The 24,695-nt window shown below is 37.4% G+C and overlaps 1 long non-coding RNA gene across 6 annotated transcripts in view; it reads right to left on the bottom strand.

The window, feature by feature from the left end:
- LOC125081050 (uncharacterized) overlaps positions 1-24,695 on the bottom strand; it is a 237,693-nt gene that overhangs the window by 7,989 nt on the left and 205,009 nt on the right. For 2 of the 6 annotated variants that reach the window (XR_007121572.1, XR_007121564.1), the window contains one exon: positions 9,551-10,000. The exons of 1 other annotated variant lie outside the window; for it this stretch is intronic. This is a non-coding gene — a long non-coding RNA (uncharacterized LOC125081050). Of the gene's footprint in view, positions 1-6,365; positions 6,402-9,550; positions 10,001-24,695 lie in introns of those variants that run through there. 3 more of the 6 variants (XR_007121569.1, XR_007121566.1, XR_007121568.1) reach the window with 2 other exon arrangements.

Genomic DNA, 24,695 nt, shown 5'->3' with positions numbered 1-24,695 from the left:
AAAAGCAAATATTCATTGCATATTTAAGATAAATTGCCTATATAAAACAATATGCAATAAGCTAAGCAAAACTGATCCTGGGTGAAATAGGCAATTTAGACCCAAAATGGAAATTCTAAAACTTATTTTTTAAAATATAAATATTATCCTCAGATAGATTTAAGACAATATTGCATCCATAAGCTAGACAGGATGCTATGACATAATATATGGCAAATAAATCTATAAAATAGAGAAACAGAAAGAGGAGACAAAGAGGAAGGTTCAAAGGGAGATAGATTAGCAAATACATGAAATAATAAGATGGATGGTACTAACGTTCAAGTTGGTAATTTGAAAATTAACATTTATAATTGTGCGGATGATAGAACCAAAAGAAATGGAACATATGTTGAAAAAGTGAGAGACAAGGAGAACTCCAAACAGGTCAATATCCACTTCTTAGAATGGAATGACACTAGCCAATACAGTAGCCACACAGAACTGCTGATTGCTTTAAGTGAGAACACAGGCAGAAATCCCTTCGACCTCGGCCGCAACAACTCTTGATAGACACATCACCAAAGGCAAGGGAAACAAAAGTAAAAATGAACTATCGGGACTTCATCAAGATAAAAGCAAAAGCTGGATGTCCATTGATAGATGAATGGATAAAGAATATGTAATATATATATACACACACACATATATACATACATATATACATATATATATATATTTTTAGCTAATTGAATTTAAATTAAAAAAAGGAATAATGTGGTTAGTCTGAATGGAGATATGTCATAATTGTAAACTACACAGGAAATTTCTTTTTAAAAAATATTTTTTATTATGTTCAATGAGCCAACACATAGTACATCGTTATTTTTTGATGTAGTGTTCAACAATTCATTAGTTGTGTATAACACCCAGTGCTCATTACCACACCTGCCCTCCTTAATATCCATCATCCTGTTACCCCATCTCCCCAACCCCCTCCCTTCTATAACCCTCCCTCAGTTTGATTCCCAGAGTCCAGTCTCTCATGGTTTTTCTCCCTCTCTGATTTCTTCCCATTCAGTTTTCCCTCCCTTCCCCTGTGGTCCTCCATGCTATTCCTTATGTTCCACATACAAGTAAAATCATATGATACTTGTCTTCTCTGCTTGACTTATTTCACGTAGCTTAATCCCCTCCAGTCCCATCCATGTAGATGCCAATGGTGGGTAGTCATCCTTTCTGATGACTGAGTAATATTCCATTGTATATATGAACCACATCTTCTTTATTCGTTCATCTGTTGAAGGGCATCTCAGCTTCTTCCACAGTTTGGCTATTTTGGACAATGCTGCTATGAGCATTGGGGTGCATGTGCCACTTCTTTTACTACATCTGTATCTTTGGGGTAAATACCTAGTAGTGCAATTGCCAGGTCATAGTGTAGCTCTATTTTTAACGTCTTGGGGAACCTCCATACAGTTTTCTAGAGTGGCTGTACCAGCTTGCATTCCCACCAACAGAGTAAGAGGGTTCCCCTTTCTCCACATCCTTGCCAACACTTGTTTCCTGTCTTGTTAATTTTTGCTATTCTAACTGGTGTAAAGTGGTAGCTCAATGTGATTTTGATTTGAATTTCCCTGATGGCTAATGATGATGAACATTTTTTCATGTGTCTGTTAGCCATTTGTGTATCTTTGGAGAAGTGTCTGTTCATGTCTTTTGCCCATTTATTGACTGGGTTATTTGTTTTTTGAGTGTTGAGTTTTAGAAGTTCTTTATAAATCTTGGATACCAGCCCTTTATCCATGATGTCATTTGCAAATATCTTCTCCCATTCAATGAGTTGTCTCTTTGTTTTGTTGACTGTTTCCTTTGCTCTACACAGGATACTTCTAAAGCTTACTATAACTAAAAGAAGTTGGTTCATATTAAAATTAAAGAAGCAATGAAAAAAGGTGAGAGAACTAGAGAAATCTCTTGAAAATTTAATGTCTCATTAATAATGTCAACATTGTTTATATAGTAAAATTGTTTTAGATATTAAAATGATCATTTTTGTTAGATGAGGCTAAATACAATATTTAAATTCTTTTCACTTGTTTCATTTTAGTTTTTTTTTAATATAACTACTTGAAAACCTGAAATTACATGTGTGGCTTGCATTATAGTTCTATTGGACATTGCTAAAACAGTTTCAGAAACAGAGGATGAAGGGGGAGAAAGGGATCAGAGATTACCGAGAAAGTCAGAGGATATTTCCCAGAGCTCATGAATGACAATATTCACATTGAAAGAGGCTTCCTAGTGCTAAGAAAAATAGACTCACAGCAAGACACATAAATTTGAAATTTCAAAACCCCAAGAATGAAAACAAACTATTAAAAGCTTTTTTAAAAATGATGTAATATAACCTACATAAATTAAAAAAGCATCCTGACATCAGACTTATCATCATCATTACTATATGTTAAATATAATTTGTTTGAACATGCTTTGGCTTTAGAAATATATACAGAGTTAAACTGTTGATCAAATATAATATTATAGTAAGACATTTTTAGTAAACAAGGACTCAAAAATTTACCCAAAAAAATTATCAAAAATCTACTTTGAAGAAAATTCAGTGGAATTTTTTAAAAGAGGAAATATTTAAAAGGGAACAACATGGGATAGAAGAAATAGTAGGAAATAAATAATGATATAGATCAAAAGAGTATGAGCTGCAAGATTTAAACCCCTGTACCTCTACTGCCTACCCCAAACTCTGGCCAAAAAAAAGAAAAAAAAATTCAGAATGTCTGCAGATGAGACTTAGGTATCAGTATTTTTCAAAATTCCCAAGGTCATTGCCAAATGCAACTAAGTTTGAGAATCACTGATGATTCTAAGTAAATTCAAAAGGAATGTAAAGGTAATCCATTTGAAAAATGACTCTTCAAAATTCACTTTTGAGCAGTCAGCTGTACCTAATGATTTAATATTACAACCACATTACATTGGTTCTGCTGTGTGTAATATTTTATCATCATAAAAATGTAAATGTAGTTTTACTGCAGTTAAATCTTTAGGTGCAACCTTTAAAGAAAGCTCAGTGGACTTCATTACTTACACAAAAAATGTCGTTGTCATAATGTTCAACAATATAAAGATAATTAACAAAACCAGGAGTCAGAGGAGGGGTAATGGCAGGGAACTTGCACCGAATTCTTTATCTTTTCTTTTTTTTTTTTTTTTTTTTTTTTTCCTTTCAGACCTTTTTTTTTTTGTATTATTTTTATTTATTTATTTATTTATTTATTTTTTTCATAATAACAGTATTCATTATTTTTGCACCACACCCAGTTCTCCATGCAATCCGTGCCCTCTACAATACCCACCACCTGGTGCCCCCAACCTCCCAACCCCCACCCCATCAAAATTCTCAGATCGTTTTTCAGAGTCCATAGTCTCTCATGGTTCACCTCCCCTTCCAATTTCCCTCAACTCCCTTCTACTCTCCAACTCCCCTTGTCCTCCATGCTATTTGTTATGCTCCACAAATAAGTGAAACCATATAATAATTGACTCTCTCTGCTTGACTTATTTCACTCAGCATAATCTCTTCCAGTCCCGTCCATGTTGCTACAAAACTTGGGGATTCATCCTTTCTTTCTTTCTTTTTTTTTTTTTTACAGCTTTATAAACATATATTTTTATCCCCAGGGGTACAGGTCTGCGAATCGCCAGGTTTACACACTTCACAACACTCACCATAGCACACACCCTCCCCGATATCCATAACCCCACCCCCTCTCCCAACACCCTCCCCCCATCAACCCTCAGTTTGTTTTGTGAGATTAAGAGTCACTTATGGTTTGTCTCCCTCCCAATCCCATCTTGTTTCATTTACTCTTCTCCTACCCCCTCGACCCCCCATGTTGCATCTCCTCTCCCTCATATCAAGGAGATCATATGATAGTTGTCTTTCTCCGATTGACTTATTTCGCTAAGCATGATACCCTCTAGTTCCATCCACGTCGTCGCAAATGGCAAGATTTCATTTCTTTTGATGGCTGCATAGTATTCCATTGTGTATATATACCACATCTTCTTTATCCATTCGTCTGTTGATGGACATCTAGGTTCTTTCCATAGTTTGGCTATTGTAGACATTGCTGCTATAAACATTCGGGTGCATGTGCCCCTTCGGATCACTATGTTTGTATCTTTAGGGTGAATACCCAGCAGTGCAATTGCAGGGTCATAGGGTAGTTCTATTTTCAACATTTTGAGGAACCTCCATGCTGTTTTCCAGAGTGGTTGCACCAGCTTGCATTCCCACCAACAGTGTAGGAGGGTTCCCCTTTCTCCGCATCCTCGCCAGCATCTGTCATTTCCTGACTTGTTAATTTTAGCCATTCTGACTGGTGTGAGGTGATATCTCATGGTGGTTTTGATTTGTATTTCCCTGATGCCGAGTGATATGGAGCACTTTTTCATGTGTCTGTTGGCCATCTGGATGTCTTCTTTGCAGAAATGTCTGTTCATGTCCTCTGCCCATTTCTTGATTGGATTATTTGTTCTTTGGGTGTTGAGTTTGCTAAGTTCTTTATAGATTTTGGACACTAGCCCTTTATCTGATATGTCGTTTGCAAATATCTTCTCCCATTCTGTCAGTTGTCTTTTGGTTTTGTTCACTGTTTCCTTTGCTGTGCAAAAGCTTTTGATCTTGATAAAATCCCAAAAGTTCATTTTTGCCCTTGCTTCCCTTGCCTTTGGTGATGTTCCTAGGAAGATGTTGCTGCGGCTGACGTCGAAGAGGTTGCTGCCTGTGTTTTCCTCGAGGATTTTGATGGATTCCTTTCTCACATTGAGATCCTTTATCCATTTTGAGTCTATTTTCGTGTGTGGTGTAAGGAAATGATCCAATTTCATTTTTCTGCATGTGGCTGTCCAATTTTCCCAACACCATTTATTGAAGAGGCTGTCTTTGTTCCATTGGACATTCTTTCCTGCTTTGTCGAAGATGAGTTGACCATAGAGTTGAGGGTCCATTTCTGGGCTCTCTATTCTGTTCCATTGATCTATGTGTCTGTTTTTGTGCCAGTACCATGCTGTCTTGATGATGACAGCTTTGTAATAGAGCTTGAAGTCCGGAATTGTGATGCCACCAACTTTGGCTTTCTTTTTCAATATTCCTTTGGCTATTCGAGGTCTTTTCTGGTTCCATATAAATTTTAGGATTATTTGTTCCATTAAAGGCATCCAAATCGGCAAAGAAGAAGTCAAACTATCACTTTTCGCAGATGATATGATACTCTATGTGGAAAACCCAAAAGACTCCACTCCAAAACTGCTAGAACTTGTACAGGAATTCAGTAAAGTGTCAGGATATAAAATCAATGCACAGAAATCAGTTGCACTTCTCTACACCAACAACAAGACAGAAGAAAGAGAAATTAAGGAGTCCATCCCATTTACAATTGCACCCAAAACTATAAGATACCTAGGAATAAACCTAACCAAAGAGACTAAGAATCTATACTCAGAAAACTATAAAGTACTCATGAAAGAAATTGAGGAAGACACAAAGAAATGGAAAAATGTTCCATGCTCTTGGATTGGAAGAATAAATATTGTGAAAATGTCTATGCTACCTAAAGCAATCTACACATTTAATGCAATTCCTATCAAAGTACCATCTTTATCTTTTCTAATGGGCAATCAAAAGATGCCATATAAACTTGATAGATTAAAAAGAAAAGAAACCAAGGTAAACAAGTGGGAAAAATGTCCCAGAGAATAATTATGAATTGGGGGGAAATTGTAATTTTTAAAAGGCTCCAATTAGTTTTTCCAGCTGATTTTGAAAAGTTGGTTCATCTCAAAAATCAAGAAGCAATGAAAAAAGTCCAGAGAACCCAAGAAAACTCTTGAAAATTTAAAACATGAGTAGTAAAAAACAACAACAACAACAAACCCTGTGAGTGGTAAAGAAAAATAAATACATGTTTTAGAATATTGAGAAAATCAGGGGCACCTGGGTGGCTCAGTGGGTTAAAGCCTCTGCCTTCGACCCAGGTCATGATCCCAGGGTCCTAGGATCGAGCCCCGAATCGGGCTCTCTGCCCAGCAGGAAGTCTGCTTCCTCCTCTCTCTGCAGGCCTCTCTGCCTACTTGTGATCTCTGTCTGTCAAATAAATAAATAAAATCTTAAAAAAAAAAGAATATTGAGAAAATCATCCATAATATGAAAACAAAAACACAGAGGGGCGCCTGAGTGGCTCAGTGGGTTAAGCCTCTGCCTTCAGCTCAGGTCATGATCTCAGGATCCTGGGATCAAATCCCACATTGGGCTCTCTGCTCGGTGGGGAAACTGCTTCCTCCTCCTCCTCTCTCTCTCTCTCTCTCTCTCTGCCTGCCTCTCTGCCTACTTGTGATCTCTCTCTGTCAAATAAATAAATAAAATCTTAAAAAAAAAACCAAAACACAGAAATAGAAAAGACAAAAGGTAAAAGCCAGAAAATTAATCCAGGAGAACACCTGCCTAAAAGGGAAAAGAGAAAAATGCCACCAACATTATTAAAGGACAAATAACTGACATTTTCTCAGAGTTTCCAGATTGAAAAGGTCATCCGTACAAATAAAGGAAGACCTAGCTCTAGGAATATTATTGCAATATTTCATAACATCCCAGATAAAGAAAGATCCTAAAACCAAAGGGAGAAAAATAGAAAGAAACAATAGTCCAAAAAGAAATAATCAAACTGATGGCATACTTGCCATCAGTCACCCTAAATCCTAGAAAACAATACAGCAATGCCTTTGAAGTTCTTTCAATAAATGAAAATAATTTTCACCAAGAATTCCATATTCTACCAAATTATCAGTCAATGGTCATCATGGGCTAAAAGCAATTTCAGATACATAAAAACTTGAAAAATTTCTCTCTCACACACTCTTCCTTATGAAGTTGGCTAACAAACCAAGGAGTAACCTAAGAAATAAGAAATGCAATAAATAGTATTTTCACAGGTCCCACAGGTCAGTGCTGTTCAATATAGTTTTTAGAAATTCTAGTATCAATCCAGAGACAAATCACATACTGTAAAAGGACTTCATGATAGTTATATAACAAAATATCAATAACATCAACCTTAGGAACATTAAAACAAAAGTAGAGATGGCCAAAATTATGAGGTAGGACTGCAGAACAAGTAAAAGAAAGGGTGGAGGCACTAATTTCCTTATCTTCTAAAGTGAAGTATCAAAAGTAGTGGTATTTATTTGCCAATAAAATGGTAACTGTGTCCCAGATACCTGTAGTAGTCTCTTTAGTTTTTCCCAAATAAGACACAAGGAAAGGATATCCTGTAACATGGAGAGGTGGGGCGAGATAAACAGATAGCAAAACAAAACAAAACAAAACAAAACAAAACAACCGAGTAAGTGTTATTAATATGTGAAGCAAAACAGTAATGTCAGCTGTACGGATCAAACATCTCATGCCTCCATGCCCAAATTTACCTTTGACAATGATGGTGCACCAGTATTTGGTCGTTCTTAAAAATGTTAATGCCACCAGTTTATTTTAGTCTGTGAAATTTCCCCCAACTTCTAAATTAAAATAAGTTCCCAAACTGAAGATATTATCCAACCAAAACTATCCATGCAATTCAATTAGAGTCATAATTGTATTCTATGAGAAGAGATGTGTGTTTTTTGAGCTTCCTTTATCTCATCCAAATTAGTGTTATGTCTTGTTGATCTGTACTAGACAATAGGAATGAAAGTCTTCTATAAAGAGATTCCTCCTCAAAACACATCATCCCAAAACATAACTAATAGGATTTGTATAATATGTTTTGAATGGTAACACAGTAGAAATTAAATCTGTTTTATAATACTTTTATTGACATAGAGTGACTCTCTTTGCCTCATTTTTTTTACTTCTACATTGTCTGATTAATAATATGGACACCTCTTTTCTTGTTTATATTATTGACCTTTCCTGTCAGTTCTTTTTCTATATTTGTGTTATGTATCTTGAAAGTGTCCCATGTGTTGATATTAATACAATTCCAAAAAAAGTAGGTTCTACCATTTAATATTTTGTCATAATAGTTATACTTGCCCAAATTTTACACTTAAAATTTTATACTCCTTTAATTTTTCCTTTGTCATCTACCTTGTGTTATAGTCTAGGTTTTATATGCTTCAATTCCTCAGTGATTAGAAATTTTGATTTCATTTTAAAATAAAAAACTTAAAAATTGTCAACTACCAACTTAAGGACTGTCAAATGTGTGTTTAAGCTTCCCATAATTTTGTGGGATGACAAAGAAGATGCATTCTAATTTTGTTTCTTGCTTTGTGGAACTGTGTTTCAAATAAGTGCAATTTTTCCCAAATACTCAAGTGGCTGTTCCTTGTTAGCTACAAAAATTCTTACTACCAACCCTACACCATTCATCTGTCTTTAAATTTCACAGTTATCCAACTATACAAGAATTTTTATTTTAAAGAAATTTAATTAATTGTAGTCCTTCTTGACCATATATGGTATATCCCTTGAACAAATCCTTTGTTGAGGTCTTTCTCATTCGCTGATAGCTCCTTCATCCACATAAGGTTGCTAAGGACAGGCTACCCCATTGTGTATGGTTCCCAACTGCTTATTTATGCTCACACATGCCCTATTTTGTTCCAGGAATTGCGTTTTCTAACTAAGTGCAGGAATAGCATTTCCAATGAAGTATAAATAGTATGCAAGGTACAAAGAAAAAACATGACATGAAAGCTCAGAAGACAATTCCTAAATTTCTACCAAGCAGCTGCTCAGGATTGGGTTTCCCTTAAGTCAAGTGTATACAGTATTTTGTTGACTAAACTGATAATAAGATGAACTTAATCAACTAATCGTGATTTCTACATAAAAGCTGATCCATGTATAACAAACAGTAGATATTTTTCCCAAATTGTTGGCCATCACCCATAATTTCCAAATATAATTGAATATCATTTTCTTTTATTTATCATTGTTTGTTTAATGAGAAGTTAGAAGAGAATATGGTAGAGACTGTTAATCTAACTCCATCATATCCCAGATGGGCTGAGGCTCTTCTTTATCTAAGTATAGCCTGATGTACATATAATATTTAATTTGCTTGGGACATGGAGTGGGACACTAGCTTTGTGGAATGCATAGTAGCATAGGAGCAGAGGAAATACTCACCTAAAAATAAAACTGGAAAGAGGACAACAAAGCAGAGACTGAGGGAAAAAAATATGTAAATAAATCAGAGAAATGGCAAATTCCTAAAAACTGTCACTGAAGAGTAGAGGTTTACTTTCCTCTCAACAGTCCTTGATGGACATTGAGGGTGTTCTAGACCTGAAATGCATCATCATTATAGTAAGTGTCAGTGGTTGGAAAAGTAAAGTTTACTGGATAACTCATTGACCTCATTAATCACTTAACAAGTGCCAACTATTAGCCAAAAAGTAGATAGAGTAAGCCTCTGGAGTCTTGGAGTTGCTGAAATTACAAACATTCAAATAAGATAATCTGATGTAAAAAATGTTGCTAAAGGTAGCCATAAAAATAACTAATTATAATTAGGACACCTTAGCAGATTCCAAACCTCACAATTTATGTACATTTGAAGATGAAAGCTATATCAAAGGGCTTTGTAGGCAGAGGCCATTAAGATCTAGATGCTTAGAGGTGGCATGTCAATATTTGATCTTTCAGTTAAGGTCAATACTCTCATCTATTTAATGGAAAATTCTTTGATCAGCAATTCCTTTTGAAAAGGTTTTGAAAGCAGAGTTTTCCAAATCACCTATTTAGTGAGAATAACAGAATAATTAGAAGGACAGCTGACCCTACCTTGTCCAGCTTGGTAATGCTAAGCCATGGAGATTCTAGCAACTGGCCCATGATCTGGAATTCAGAATCATTTCTGGCAATTTTTCAGAAATAGGTAACACTCCACTTGTTCAAAAAAATCTTTGATGGTTATGGTAATGGCATCTGGTACTATGGGAAGGAAGGAAGAGAAATACAACCCATTTAGTGAAATTAGCTGCATCAACCATGGCTACTGAGATGGTGAAAGATGCTTTCAAATTGCTTTCAAATCCTAGCAGAAGCTGCTTCTAGATCCTCTACATTGTTGTGTTCCTTTTTGGAAAAAGGTGTCCAACAAATATTTTTTTAAGAATTATATTCTGTAAAAGAAGTCATGTTGATGAAAATGAATTGGTTAGAACACGGTAATCACCTCTCTCACAGAACAGTAACAAATCTCAACATAACCGTAGTTGAGATAAACAGTGAGGCCTTGTTTTACACTCATGGGTACTGTGCTAAGCACCTGGAGTAGAAGGACAGTAACTTTGGCTCCTGCTTGCCTCTTTCTGGCTGGGTCAGGCATTCTCCTTCTCTACTCCCATGTTACACTTCACAGATCTTCACCACTGCACTTACTGCGTTGTGATGTGACTGTCTTTATGCATCTTTCCCCTTCCCCTAATGCCACTAAACTGGAACTCCTTGTGAGTGGGGGCTGAGTCACAATCATCCTTTCAACACTCAGCACACCATCTAAGGCTATGCCTCAAATATAATCTGTCTCTCATTCCATAAGTATCTGTTGAACTAGGAGAGGAAATCATAAATCTTGTGGTAGAGACAAAGAATGCAACTATAGTAACCATAATGGAAAAATAAGGCAGGGATTAGTGCCATAATAAAGGTGGAGCTAAGTATAAATGGCTCTTTAGAGTTTTTTCAAGCCTAGAAGTGTAGCTCTGGGCAAAGAGATTTCAGAAAGATGTTACTGCATTTTCCAGACATGTCACTGAAATAGTTGGAGATATTCAGTACTGTGACTTCTTACTGAATTTGGGGGAAAAAAACAGAAAAAAAAATTTTTTAAAGTGAGATAAATGAAACATAAGGGGGGAAAACATTCAAACTTGTGAAAGCAGTAAGTGAAGTCACCATGTTGACATCCATCATGGCACAAAAATCCTTGTTGTATCCAACTGAGCTCATAAGTATGAATATTATAAAAATAATATATATTGAGAGAGAAATTTGCTACTATATTTTTATAACCCTAACTAACTTCCTTTTTCCCCCATACAATACCAAAACTACTAGAATGAAGTCAGAAGACTTCTGTCTACTATTTCATGTATTTTGTCATCCTTTAAACCATAGAGAAGCAACATTCACTTAGATTTCCCCAGAAATTATCTACTAGCATAATCCTTGAGTGAATTCTTCCCTTTAAACATCTGTCATAAAGACTGCAATCAAATGGAGATAATGTATGTTAAAGCACTGAAGGAAGTTCAAAATATTATACAAATGTGTGATATTTTTATCATAATTTGAATGTATACTAGTCTCTCTGATTACATAATTTGGGCACTATTATGGACATGGAACACAGGGTCAACAACACATTAAACAAATGTCTAATCTCAAACTGTTAGTTTGGTTGGCTGGGATTTTACAATATTGTTATTATTTCTTAGCAGTAGACTTATTCCACGATCCAAGAAAAGTCCACAAGAGCAACCCCAAGTTTCATCTTTGAGTATGAAACCAAGTATTAAACCATAGTTCTCTTTCTTGGTTAATTAAAACTTTTCTTTGCTTTAGAGAGCAAAATCTATATTCATTTGGCTCTGAAGGTGCCTCTTCTTTTTCCTTCAAGGAAGATACTCTGATCTCTTGACCCATTAGAAACAATGGTCTCTGTTTACAACTTCTTCAATATTCTGTATATAAACATGACCCTGGGAGATCAGAAAGTAATGACATCATCAGAGATGAGCAGTCTTTGAAAAAGAGTAAGAATCCAAACAAAATGGGTACGGGCCAAAGAAAGGACAATATAAAGACCAATAAACAGAATATGTGTCATAGATAGAATCACATTCAATACATTTAAGTCCATGAGGGCATAAAGATACTAAACACAACACACACACTCCACTGGTCACTTTTGGGAGATACTAGAGAACTGTTTCATTATTTTATGACTGACATATAAAGGGAAGTGACTATCTACCCTACTTTTCTTATGAAATCTGTACAACATGGCAACACAATAGTTGAAGGAGAATGTTTCTTTTTATGTAAGTTCCAGCTAGTAAATGGAAATGAATGATATAATTAACATATGAACATCATACAACCTCTAATGGATTAATCGGTTTATGCAATGATTTTCAAGGGCTTCTAATGTCCCAGAAAGAGAGGCAACCAAACATCATATACCTCCTAAACACAGCCTAGCACCACCTATGAAGTAGTCTTGTGAAAGTAAACAAATAAATAGCAACATGAATCTAAATGAATCTATATATCTCACTAATGATTGTAGAAAATCCCAGAGAAACACAAAACATATTAAGTGATACCATGTGGATGCAGTCAGAAAACTCATATTGTGGGAAAAACTACAAGACCAAAAAATATACATATGGTCCCTTTAAAAACAACATACCAGAAAACACACACACACACACACACACACACACACACACACACACACACGCACACACACAAAATGACAGAGATGAAGAAAGACTTAAGAGACAAGAAACATACAAACCAGTTGCCATACATATACTGATTCAAAGAAACAAAATGGGGGTTGGGAGAGAAAGAAAGGAAGGGGGTGGAGGGAGAAAGTAAGGAATGAATGAATGAATGAAGAAAAATGCAAAGAAAAAATATGTAAAAGATATAAAGGATGGTTCTGGAAATATGAACACTGCTTGAATATCTGATGATACTAAGGAAGTATTGATAATGCCATAGTTATGACAATGACATGGAGAATTTGTTAGGATGAAGAGATCTTATCATTTAAAATATTTAATAAAATGCTTAGAAATAAAATATGATTTCTGAACTTGACTCAAAAACAATGCAGGTAGAGTAAGTAGAAGTACAGAGTAAACAAGATTGGTCAGGTATTAATAACAGTTGAATGCAAATGAATTGTCAAAGAAGGGTATATTGAATTTATTATACTGTTCTTTTTGCTTTTGCATATATGTAAAAATATTCACAGTAAAACACGTTTTTAAAAAGTGTAAGACTGTAGTCAAACATCTGAGAAATAGACTGGGAAATCCTAAAAGCTTCATAGATCATGGCCCTTAGTGAAATATCCTACTTTGGACACACTTGTGAAAAACCAGAAGAAATCAACATCCTCTCCCCAAATGGCCATAAGAAACTAGTCAAGAGCCAAGTATTCTCTCTTGTCCTCTGGGAGCATTTCATGTTCATTTTTTGATACAAAGATATCTTTAATAAAATGGGATGATTGATAAAATCTAAATGGAAATTAACAGAAATCTAGGTAAGACAATTCACTTCTGTATAATTCTAAGTCAACATAATAGATTTTGGAAATAACATATGCAATAGGAGATAGTATAGTAGGCAGTAAACCCAAAAGAAGTCTACCAGAGAAGTCTACCAAAAAGAAAGTGAATATTGCAGTGAATTCATAGCCAAGTATCAATCAGGACAAGGTAACATGTCAGTACCAGTCTAATCTCTGTCAGAACACACCTCTGTATCATCCCCACTGAAGGTAGTTTACCATACTAGAAAGGTTCTAGAAAGAACCTTTCCAAACATCATATAACATATAACCTTTCCAAACATCTAAACCAAAAAGGTTTAGAAAGCCTGAAAGACCTGCCATGTCAGAAAAGTTTGAAGTAAAAATATGCTTATTTTAGCAGAGAGAGGCTTGGGTGGGGGTGGGGGCCTGGGAGGTCCAGGCAGAGGATGGAAGTGTTGTCATAGAAAATGAGTGTCTCCTCCTTGTTAGGTCCAATGGGAAAGGATTACAGGCAGCCCAAAGCCAGAAACCATGGAAAATTTCAACTACAGGTTTGGTTGCCAAAAATATCAGAGGTCATCTCTCCCTGGAGCATGCTCACATGCACTGGACAACCTCCTTGCCTTGATGTCATAAAAGGAATGATATTCTAGTCCTTATGAAGAACTATATAATAACCATTCTCCTTATTTGGCTCCCCCCCTCCCTGTTCTAAATTGGCAGGTACTTCAGGGATTATTACTAACCTATTTGTATCCAAATCACAGCTTCCATTCTTTAAAATTAGCCACCTTTCCCTCCTCCTGCCTGATGTGTTCGCTGTTGTCATGATGCGTGGTTTGGAGTATAACATTTGATCACAGATAGGTGGTTGTTACCTAGTTTGAGCTCAGCAAGAGGCAGATGGGTGATGAGAAAGGAAGAAGCTTCTATATATACACACCTAAGCATAAATGATGGGGAAGGGAAGAATCAAGATAAAGAACATGGCAAGTAAATTGTAGCCATTACTTTTAAAGTTTTTGAGTGGAAATAAAAGGCTTACATTGCAGTAGGTGTAAGTGGAAACTCTACTCTGGAGATTTAGGTTTCTAATTTACAGAAAAACATCAGGAACTTTGAGCCCTTAGGTATACTTTGTCTATGCCTTTTCCAGGATCCTGCATTATTCCTTGTCACTCCTTGACCTAAAGATGATGGGTGACTACTGTCAGTACTCTAAAAACAAAGGAATACAATTAATGATATTGACTAATATTGATGTTATTCTGAGAGGATGGATTTCCTGCCCTCAAAAGCCCTTTGAATGTTGTTTTGAAATGTGTAGCATCAAAATTGAAGAATCTTTTTGCCTTTCCACCCAGTACGCTAAACTAAGCAATTTGCTGAAATGATAGATAACACGAACTTTCTTCCCAAGCAGGATTCATTCTGTTTTTATATTACTCTAGATATTTGGCCAGATTTTACGAATGCATGACATGACTAAATCTAATAAAACCTAATGCACACTGGAGACAAAATATTAGACTTCTATTTATGTAAAGTTATTTCTTTAATCATGTCATGCCATCACTAAAGCTAAACTAACCCAAAATGAATAATATAAACAATAATTGAGTTTTATAAATGTGTTTCAATTTCAGAGCAGAATTTAGTTTTATCTAGAGACATCAAAATCCAAGCTCTGGCTCTCCACTTTATTAGGTATGTAACGTTCATGTAGTTTCGGTTTCTCAATAAGTAAAATGAGATATTCAGAATGGGATCACCTTCTTGGTTCCTCCTAGTTTCAACAGTCTTTGAAAGTGAGTTGAAAAATTAGAGCTAAAATGCATCCTATATATATATTTTTTATTTTTATTTTTATTTTTTTTAATTTTATTTTTTATAAACATATAATATATTTTTATCCCCAGGGGTACAGGTCTGTGAATCACCAGGTTTACACACTTCACAGCACTCACCATAGCACATACCCTCCCCAGTGTCCATAATCCCACCCCGCTCCCAACCTCCTTCCCCCCATCAACCCTCAGTTTGTTTTGTGAGATTAAGAGTCACTTATGGTTTGTCTCCCTCCCAATTCCATCTTGTTTCATTTACTCTTCTCCTACCCCCTTAACCCCACATGTTGCATCTCCTCTCCCTCATATCAGGGAGATCATATGATAGTTGTCTTTCTCCGATTGACTTATTTCGCTAAGCATGATACCCTCTAGTTCCATCCACGTCGTCGCAAATGGCAAGATTTCATTTCTTTTGATGGCTGCATAGTATTCCATTGTGTATATATACCACATCTTCTTTATCCATTCGTCTGTTGATGGACATCTAGGTTCTTTCCATAGTTTGGCTATTGTAGACATTGCTGCTATAAACATTCGGGTGCACGTGCCCCTTCGGATCACTACCTTTGTATCTTTAGGGTAAATACCCAGTAGTGCAATTGCTGGGTCATAGGGTAGTTCTATTTTCAACATTTTGAGGAACCTCCATGCTGTTTTCCAGAGTGGTTGCACCAGCTTGCATTCCCACCAACAGTGTAGGAGGGTTCCCCATTCTCCGCATCCTCGCCAGCATCTGTCATTTCCTGACTTGTTCATTTTAGCCATTCTGACTGGTGTGAGGTGATATCTCATTGTGGTTTTGATTTGTATTTCCCTGATGCCGAGTGATGTGGAGCACTTTTTCATGTGTCTGTTGGCCATCTGGATGTCTTCTTTGCAGAAATGTCTGTTCAGCATCCTATATATTTTTAAAAAATGAGTAAAATATGTCATAGAAACACAATATGTGGAAAGATATTAGATGAAAATGTACCCAAAAGATAAGACCCTGCTTTGGGGGAGGGAGAGGGAGAATAACTCACACATAATTTCTTTTTCTTCTGTTTATTTTTATTTGTCTTTTCTAATGGGGAAAGCACACACCTTTTCCAACATTTAAAAAGCAATATTTACTTCAGGCTACTACTTTATCTAAGAGTGTGATAGATCAAATGTTGTCAGCACAGAAAATAAGGTTTCCCATGTGCTCCTTGTTTAAGATAAGGTTCCAAGCAGAGCACCACAGCTATACAGTGTCAAAGAATAAAGTTAACAATATTTGTTTTGTTATTGGGCTAGTTATGAATAGGAGAATCAGAGGCTCAAATGGATCAAACATGTCATTTAGGTATCACAATATTTTATGTTATAATTTAAGCATGTAACACTTAAGTTCCCATTCAAGATATTTAGCTAGATTAAAAATAATAAACCAGTAGGTTTGGCTTTTAATATATCTGTCTAGGGGCACCTGGGTGGCTCAGTGGGTTAAGCCTCTGCCTTCGGCTCAGGTCATGATCCCAGGGTCCTGGGATCGAGCCCTGCATCGGGTTCTCTGCTCAGCAGGGAGCCTGCTTCCCTTTCTCTCTCTCTGCCTGCCTCTCTGCCTACTCGTGATCTCTCTCTGTCAAATAAATAAATAAAATCTTTAAAAATATATATATCTGTCTATATCCCACATACCACTGAGGTTTATCATGGGGGTTGGTTAAGCAGGATTTTGTTATTTCAAATATTTACTTGGAGTCTGAAAATTTATTTCTATGTCTATATCTGAGGTCCAGGACTCGGTTCCAAATTTGCCATTAAATAATGCAAAATGCCCTCAAGATGAGTGAAGAGGCTGGTAATATGTCTTATATTCACATTGCTTTAGTAGAAAGGAAAAGATGGTCAATTCTTCTGGCAGAGAAGGTGATCATCAAAGAAGTAATAGAGGATGTGATGCTTGTACTGAATCCTGCCAGAGAATGACTATTTCAAGGCAATGACAGATTCAGAGTCAAATTTCACAAAGATTACTAGGACAAGCAGTATAGAAAAAGAATTGAGGGGCTGGGGAAAGGAAGAAAAGAAAGAAAGAAAGAAAGAAAGAAAGAAAGAAAGAAAGAAAGAAAGAAAGAAAATAAAACATAAAATATTAAAAAACGAACACGAGGCTCAATTTTATATTCCTCTCATGGTACTCATCTCTCAACTGAGAGATCATATCAATTGGAAAATACATAATGAATATTTCCTTATATTTTGCCCAACTTCCAGGATCCATCCAGCAGACACGATCATTCCATGCTGGGATTGGTTCTCTTTCAGCATGAACTTCCAAAGTGTAGTATTAACAAAACTCACTGAGCAAAGATTTCCCATTCCTCTCTTTCCTTAGAATTCAGGAATGACTATAACACACGGAAAAGTGGAATATTCTGTTGTAATGAAGGGGATTCTGAAGATGAATCTGGGCAAACTTTCTATTTTACTCTCTGTAGTTGAGATAGAACATCCAATGTAGGAATGTAGAGATAGGGAATGTTCTGGACTGTCTGAAGGAATATAGGTCATGAAAAGGGTAATCATGGAATCACTCAGAAGAAGAAAAGTAGTAAGGGAAAACACATCAAATTCATGAAACATATATGTTTTCAGAGAATACAAATGAAGGCCAAGAATAGGGGGGAAAAAAAAAAGACAGGAAAGAACAATGACAGAAAGTAGGCCAGATAAATTAATGTTACGTTTTGAGGTGAGTCTGCTCATGCTGAAGACTGGCAGTAAAGATAGGATTCTGAGGGCTCCAATTTGTGGCATGAGGGCAAGAGGACACCTGTGCCCTTTTGAATGCATCTAGGACCCCTGCAGAAACAGTTTCATACGAAAAGCCCTGGAATTATTAGAAATAACAGAAGTGGGGCCACATCAGGAGAAAAGATCCAGAAAGCTGCTGGAGAAGTTGGTGCATACCAATAGGAAAGACATTAACAAGACTTGGAACGGGATGGGGGGTGGAGGAATTAGGGGACAAGCAGCCAGACCATTGTGATCACAAAAAAGGGCCAGTCTCATCTACATATTTGATAGAAAAAAAAAAGTAGCACTATATGCTAGGGTTTGGGGATAACTGAGGACTCCCTACATGAACTTGGACAAATTCATTTTACCTTGTTTGCTTCTGTACCAAACAAAGAACATAATTATATCTTCTACAGCAGGACTGTTGCATTACCTCAGTTAGAACGAGGGAAGGCATTGAGACCATAGATGAAAAGCTCTCTCACAGCCCAACTTATAAAGTCAGGAAGAGGATGTGTGGTCCCCCAGCTGCAGCCATTAAACAAACCCTGTTCCCAGCACAGAGCTGAGGTCACGGGATGAACTGGGTACACAGAGAAGGGCTTTGGCAGCAGCCAGAGCTGCATGAATCAAAGTTGTGAAACAAAACGACCATCAGCTGCATTCAAGCCCCATTGTGGGAGAGAATCAATATTTGACAAACATTTTGCAGAGGACACAAATTAGACAAGAAAAACACTTAAAAATATTTCACAAGAGCCAAACAGCAAGCAATAATATATGCAAGGAAATGGTCTTAACCATCTCTGACGGCATTTCTGGGCACAAAAGCTGGCAAACTCATGCTCCGTAAATGAGAACCTGAAGCTGGCTGTGAGAGGGCTCTGATATTTATGATAGATCCTGCATCATCTCTATCAAATACTCCATCACAGTGAGAGGCTAACTATATCCAACAAGCAGTCCAGGCAAAGCCCTGTGGTTGCCGATGCTTATTCAATAAACAGGTGTGATACGTGATTCTAATCAGTAGGAAGCAACTGCATGTAGGCATTCAATGACTGTCATGGGCTGAGTGTACAGCAGGAATAAATATGTCTTGGTAACTCACTGAAGAATAAAAATAACTTCCACTTTGGTATGTCATTCAGACGCTTAGTATATTCCACACCATGACACATTTTATTCTTTTTTTTTAAGATTTATTTATTTATTTGAGAGAGAGAAAGAGAGTGCATGCATTTGTGAGCAGGGGAGGGGCAGAGAGATAGAGAGAGAGAATCCACAAGCAACTGCCCGCTGGGTACAGAGCCTAATTTGAGGCTCGACCTCTCATCCCTTAGATCATGACCAGGATACCTGTGTGGCTCAGGCAGTTGAGCGTCTGCCTTCGGCTCGGTCATGATCCTAGGGTCCCTGGATTGAGTCCCACATTGGGCTTCTTCCTCAGTGGGAAGCCTGCTTCTCCCTTTCCCTCTCCCCTACCCCTCGTGCTCATACTCTCTCTCTGACAAATAAATAAATACATAAAATCTTTCAAAAAAAGGAATTTATTTAAAAAGAATCTGACGCTTAACCGAGGAACCACCCAGGCATCCCAGATACATTTTATTCTTAAATCAGGGGTCAGCCAACTTGTTGTGTGAAGGACCAGAGAGTCAATATTTTAGCTTACAGACCATATAATCTCTTTCTTATCTGCTCAACCCTATAGTTTTTGTAAAAAAACAACCACAGACAACATGTTAACAAATGCATTTGACTGTGGCCCAATTAAACTTTATGGCCACAAACAAATGTCAGGTTTAACTTGGCTCGCTGTAGTTTGCTGACACCAGTACTATTGTATAAGCCTAACTATCCCCAGGGCTGCAACATGTCAAGTGAATATCAACACTTAATAGCTTTAATAGCTTTGTCCTCTCTTTCATTGCCTGCCCCACACTCTCCAGATTACTCATCCTGTCACTTGATAGATCCCCTGTTTTAACTCTGCATAGTTAATATGGATGTGCACTTGTTATTTTCCTGTTTCCTGTACCTTCTCCCCACTCTCCAAAAAGATACAAACATAATGATAGCAAAGACCTTGTCTGTGATCCTCAGTCCCTGGAACAGTATCTGGCACTCAGCAGAACTAGTAAATGATGTTAGTTTATATCATATACTAAGATATTCAGGGGTTTTTCCTCTTATCTCAGATTTTTAGCTAGCTAATAGACAACTGAAATGCCCACATTCTAAAGTCAAATGTATGTGTGTGGCCAGCAACATACTTAGCCCAGGGAATGTGGAACAAAACTTGCCCTTCTGGTATATCCTCCTTCCACACAGTGTCAGTCACATACATGGCTTGCTCACCTGTGGGATTGCTACTATCTCTCTCTTTCTTTTTTTAAAGATTTATTTTATTTATTTATTTTAAAGAGAGAGGTGGGGGGAGGGGCAGGTGGCGAGGCAGAGAGTGAATCCCCAAGCAGACTCCCCACTGAGCATGGAGCACAAGGCAGGGCTCAAACCCAGGACCCTGGAATCATGACCTGAACTGAAATCAAGATCCAACCACTTAACAAACTGAGCCACCCAGGCACCCTGCTACCATCTCTTCAATAATGTTCAAAACCAAGCTTTTCTCCCTCCCAAATAAAATACCTTTCCCAATCTCTCTATAGTCCCTAAAGCACAAGCTTTAAGAATTTTGTCATTTTCTTGGTCTCTCTCTCCCTGGCTCCCTATAGTCAGCCGGTTGTCTTTCCCTTAGCACTTCTTCCATATGTTTCTTGCTTTCAACCATCACAGTTCCCATCCCCATCCGGGTGGGCTGGACTATGGTGATGGACAGCACTGGTTTTGCTCACCAACTAATGCCCACCGCTACTGAGTCAGCTTCCTATATGACTGCAGACTATCAAACTTCCACCAACACTACTTCTGCTGCCAAAACCTCAGCCTCGCATCAACAGCTCTTTAGAGCCTGATAAACTGGAATATTTCCTCTCGGATTACCTCTCACGACTGTATGTTGTGGGGGCCAAGGGCAGGTTATTCCGAAATGTGCCACTTTGACATATTATTTTAAATTAGATTTACTTAAGAAACAGCAAGTGCCACACTGCTCTGACCTCATTTTTTTCCTCCAAAATGCAGAAAAATCATTTTCCCATAGGAAAGGTACCATCTCTGTGCCAAGAGGTAAAGAGACATCCTTATCACCAGAGATAGGGAATTCAGGGCCAAGAAAATTGTATAAACAAACCTTGTTGCTTTTATTAATTTATTACCCTGGCCCAAATTCTGTTTAGAATTCCTTACTAACTATAGCTCCCAAACATAAATTTTCTTTGTCCTGTCAATTCCTCACAGATTTATTGTTTCTTTGTCTAAAAAGTATGAAAGCTGCCTGCCTTGGTCATTTCCTTGATCTCAATTTTATTATTGGGTCTCTGTGAACATGTAATTAAAAAATTTTCCCCTTGTTAATCTGTCTCACATTGATTTAATTCTGAGAAAGCTAAAAGATCTTGAAGGATACAAAATATTTTTTCCTCCCCAACAATGTAAAATAACCTTTTACCTATTCACCTTTCCCTAAATGTGCCTTTCCTTCCCACATTTTAACTTTGCCCACTGCATCCCTCTCTGTCTCCGAAGAGCCTTTTGAGAAAAAGAAGTACAGCCATGAGACTGAGGGAAAATATTCCATACCTACCTAATTATCATCTGGACTGAGAGTCCCATAAAAAGGGGTAACATTAGAATGCATTACATGCATTCCACAGGATTCCTCTAAACTTTAGAATCACAGAAAAAGGAAGGTAAATCCTAAAAATAATTCCTCAGGAGCAGTAGTTCCCAAGCATGCTAGGATTCTGATTTAGTGGCTCCAGGGTAGAACCTATAAATCTCTACTTTAAGAAAATTACAAATTAATTATGTTTATCAGACTGGTATGGGAATCTCGGTTATCTGCCCAAAGGTGATTAGCTCTGGGGCCTAAGAATCAGTGATGAAAGAACCCAGTATAGCTCACCACCCTGGTATTGTCCCTAATTGTTTTCATACCATGAGGAAGATCATACTGTTTTTACCTAGCCATATACTACATCTTCTAAGAGACCTATAACATCCTTGTAGCTTACATTACAGGCTTTTTTTTTTTCCTCCTTGTAGATCAGGTACAAGCGAATAATCCAAAGGAATTTAGTCCATTGGCATGGCTACAAAGTTCTGATCTGAATAAATTATTATTCCCCTTCTGAAGAGAAAAAGCAGACATTATTAAGAGCCCCCCTTCCCCCCAACACACACAGTAACTTCTGCACATAAAATCTAAATCTAAGAGAAGGACCAATGAGAAAAATTTTCAGCTCCATGACGAAGTGGAAGGGGAAGAGGATTAAAGGACCTAATCAGGGGCACCTGTGTGGCTCAGTGGGTTAGAGCCTCTGCCTTTGGCTCAGGTCATGATCCCAGGGTCCTGGGATTGAGCCCCGCATCGGGCTCTCTGCTCAGTGGGGAGCTTGCTTCCCCCCCCCACCCCCGTCAAATAAATAAAAAATATCTTTAAAACATTTTTTTTTAAAAAAAGGGCCTAATCGGAGTCAAAATTCCACCTAACTGGGAGAATGGTCCCTGGCTAGGGAGTATTCACCCTTCATCTTGTGAAGTAAGCCAAGACACTGTCACAGAGTCATGGGCTGTTAGAGGAACAGCATCCGTGAAGGGGCATCTCCAGAGCTAACAGGTGTCTCAGCACCACAGCAGTAGATTGATGGTATAGAACAGAGAGCGTGCTGAGCCTTCCTCTTACCTCTCTACCTTCCCACCCCCATCTGTTAGGTGGGACAGGAAGCTCAGAACCAGCTCAACGAAAAGCTTCTCTACTTTTCTCTCTGGAGAGTGCTTTGTATTTCAGCTAGGCTATATTGTATTAGTGCTGTCATAATATTGTGGTAATTGTCATAGCACTTAGTGATTAAAAAAAAAAAATCAGTTAGGCAATTTTGCTCATGGCTGTGAACCAGGTGAGACTAATTAGCGCTTAAGAAAACCAGACTGTTCTCGCTATTCTTGATGAGTTTGCACCAAGAGCTGTTCCTCTGCTTCCCTATGGAAACAAAAGGCCAAGTTTTACTCCTTTGGGGAAGCAAAGGCCACACTCCAAAACAAATCGGGAAAATAAGTGTCCAGTGCTTTTATTATTAACAAAGACCAAATACACTTTCATAATTGATTCAAACTCAACTATTTAAAAAAAAGAAAAAAACTAAGAGTGACTTAAGTAAAAGTTGTTTTCTTAAATAAATAGAAGTCCAAAGTTAGTTCCACAGATGATTCAGTGGCTTAGTAATATCAGGGCTTTGAGTAAGCGTCTCTGAAATGACCTCACCTTTCCCTCATGGTCACAAGAGGGCTGCAATGTTACCAAGCAATAGATCTTCATAGAGCAATATCCAAGATAGAAATAAAAAGGATAGAGAGAAAAGCAGTATTTGTACCCTCTCTCTGAGGGAAGAAAATTATCCCCAGGAGACCCAAGAATCCCTTATGTCACTAGTGAGAATTAGCCACATGTCCTTCCCTAGTCAAATTACTGGAAAATAAGAATTTGATTACCACAAATGGCTTAAATCAATCATATTCCATATCCTGTGGCTTATAATCTTGCTGCTAGAACAAGGACTAATTGGGTAATGGTCCCTTCCGTAGGAAAATGATGATATCTATACAATTAGCAAGGCAGTGTCCTTCACCTGATATGGGTTACAAGGGGATAAGCGATGCTATCTACTTACACCATTTAGTTTTCATCAATAGTTGTTAAGTGTTAGCTCAAGTTTTATGATGTCTGAAGTAAATAAAAGGTCCACCACTGGAATGTTGAGATAGAGTTGCCAGGAACAGTTTTTAGGATACAGCTAAACTAGGAATGTAAATAGTAGAATGCCTGAAATTGCACTTAGAAGGAGTCACTAGTGAAACATCTTCCCCATTAACTTCAAGACACCTTAGAGAATGTAGGGTGTCAGAATTTCAAGGGAGAGAAGTTATTTTCTGGAAGACATCAACAAAAGGTTACAAGATAATAGAGACCTATGTGGGCATGCTAGCTCCCTTCAACAGAAAAAGAGCCAAAGAGCCTCAGTATTGAGAAAAGCAGAAGGTATCAGGACAGAGAGAATGGAAGCACAAGTCCAAAGCCTGTACATGAAAATAAGGAGATAGGAAACTACAACCATATCCCACTCTCCTACCAGTGACTAGGAAAGCTCTGAGCTACCATGAAAGGGAAAAGAATTAAATGTTTCCTTAAAAGATGAATGGGAAGGTAGGTGATGTTGCAGTCATCTCCATACAGCAACAACCATAATTAGAGCATCTTAGCAAATTCATTCTTCACGAGGCGTGACCAATGAGCTTATTAAGACCAGGCCCTCATAACATTAAAAATAATAATAATAAAAATTAAGTATACTGAAATTAAAATAATAAAGATACCAGGCCCCCAAAATTGTAGTTCTCTAAGCCAGGGGTCTCCAAGTGTGGTCCACAGAGCAGCCACGTGACTGTCACCTGGCAATTTGTTAGGAATGCAGATTCTCAGGCCTCATCTCAGTTGTCCTAAATCGAGCTCTGGTGATGGAGCCTGCCCATCTCAGTTTTAACAGAATTCTGAATGACTTTTCCAATGCTTGCTAATGTATGAGAGTCATCCCCAATTAAAAGCATTTTAATC

The sequence above is a fragment of the Lutra lutra genome, chromosome 11, assembly GCF_902655055.1.
Source record: "Lutra lutra chromosome 11, mLutLut1.2, whole genome shotgun sequence".
Taxonomy (NCBI): domain Eukaryota; kingdom Metazoa; phylum Chordata; class Mammalia; order Carnivora; family Mustelidae; genus Lutra; species Lutra lutra.
This window is presented reverse-complemented; position numbering and strand designations above follow the sequence as displayed.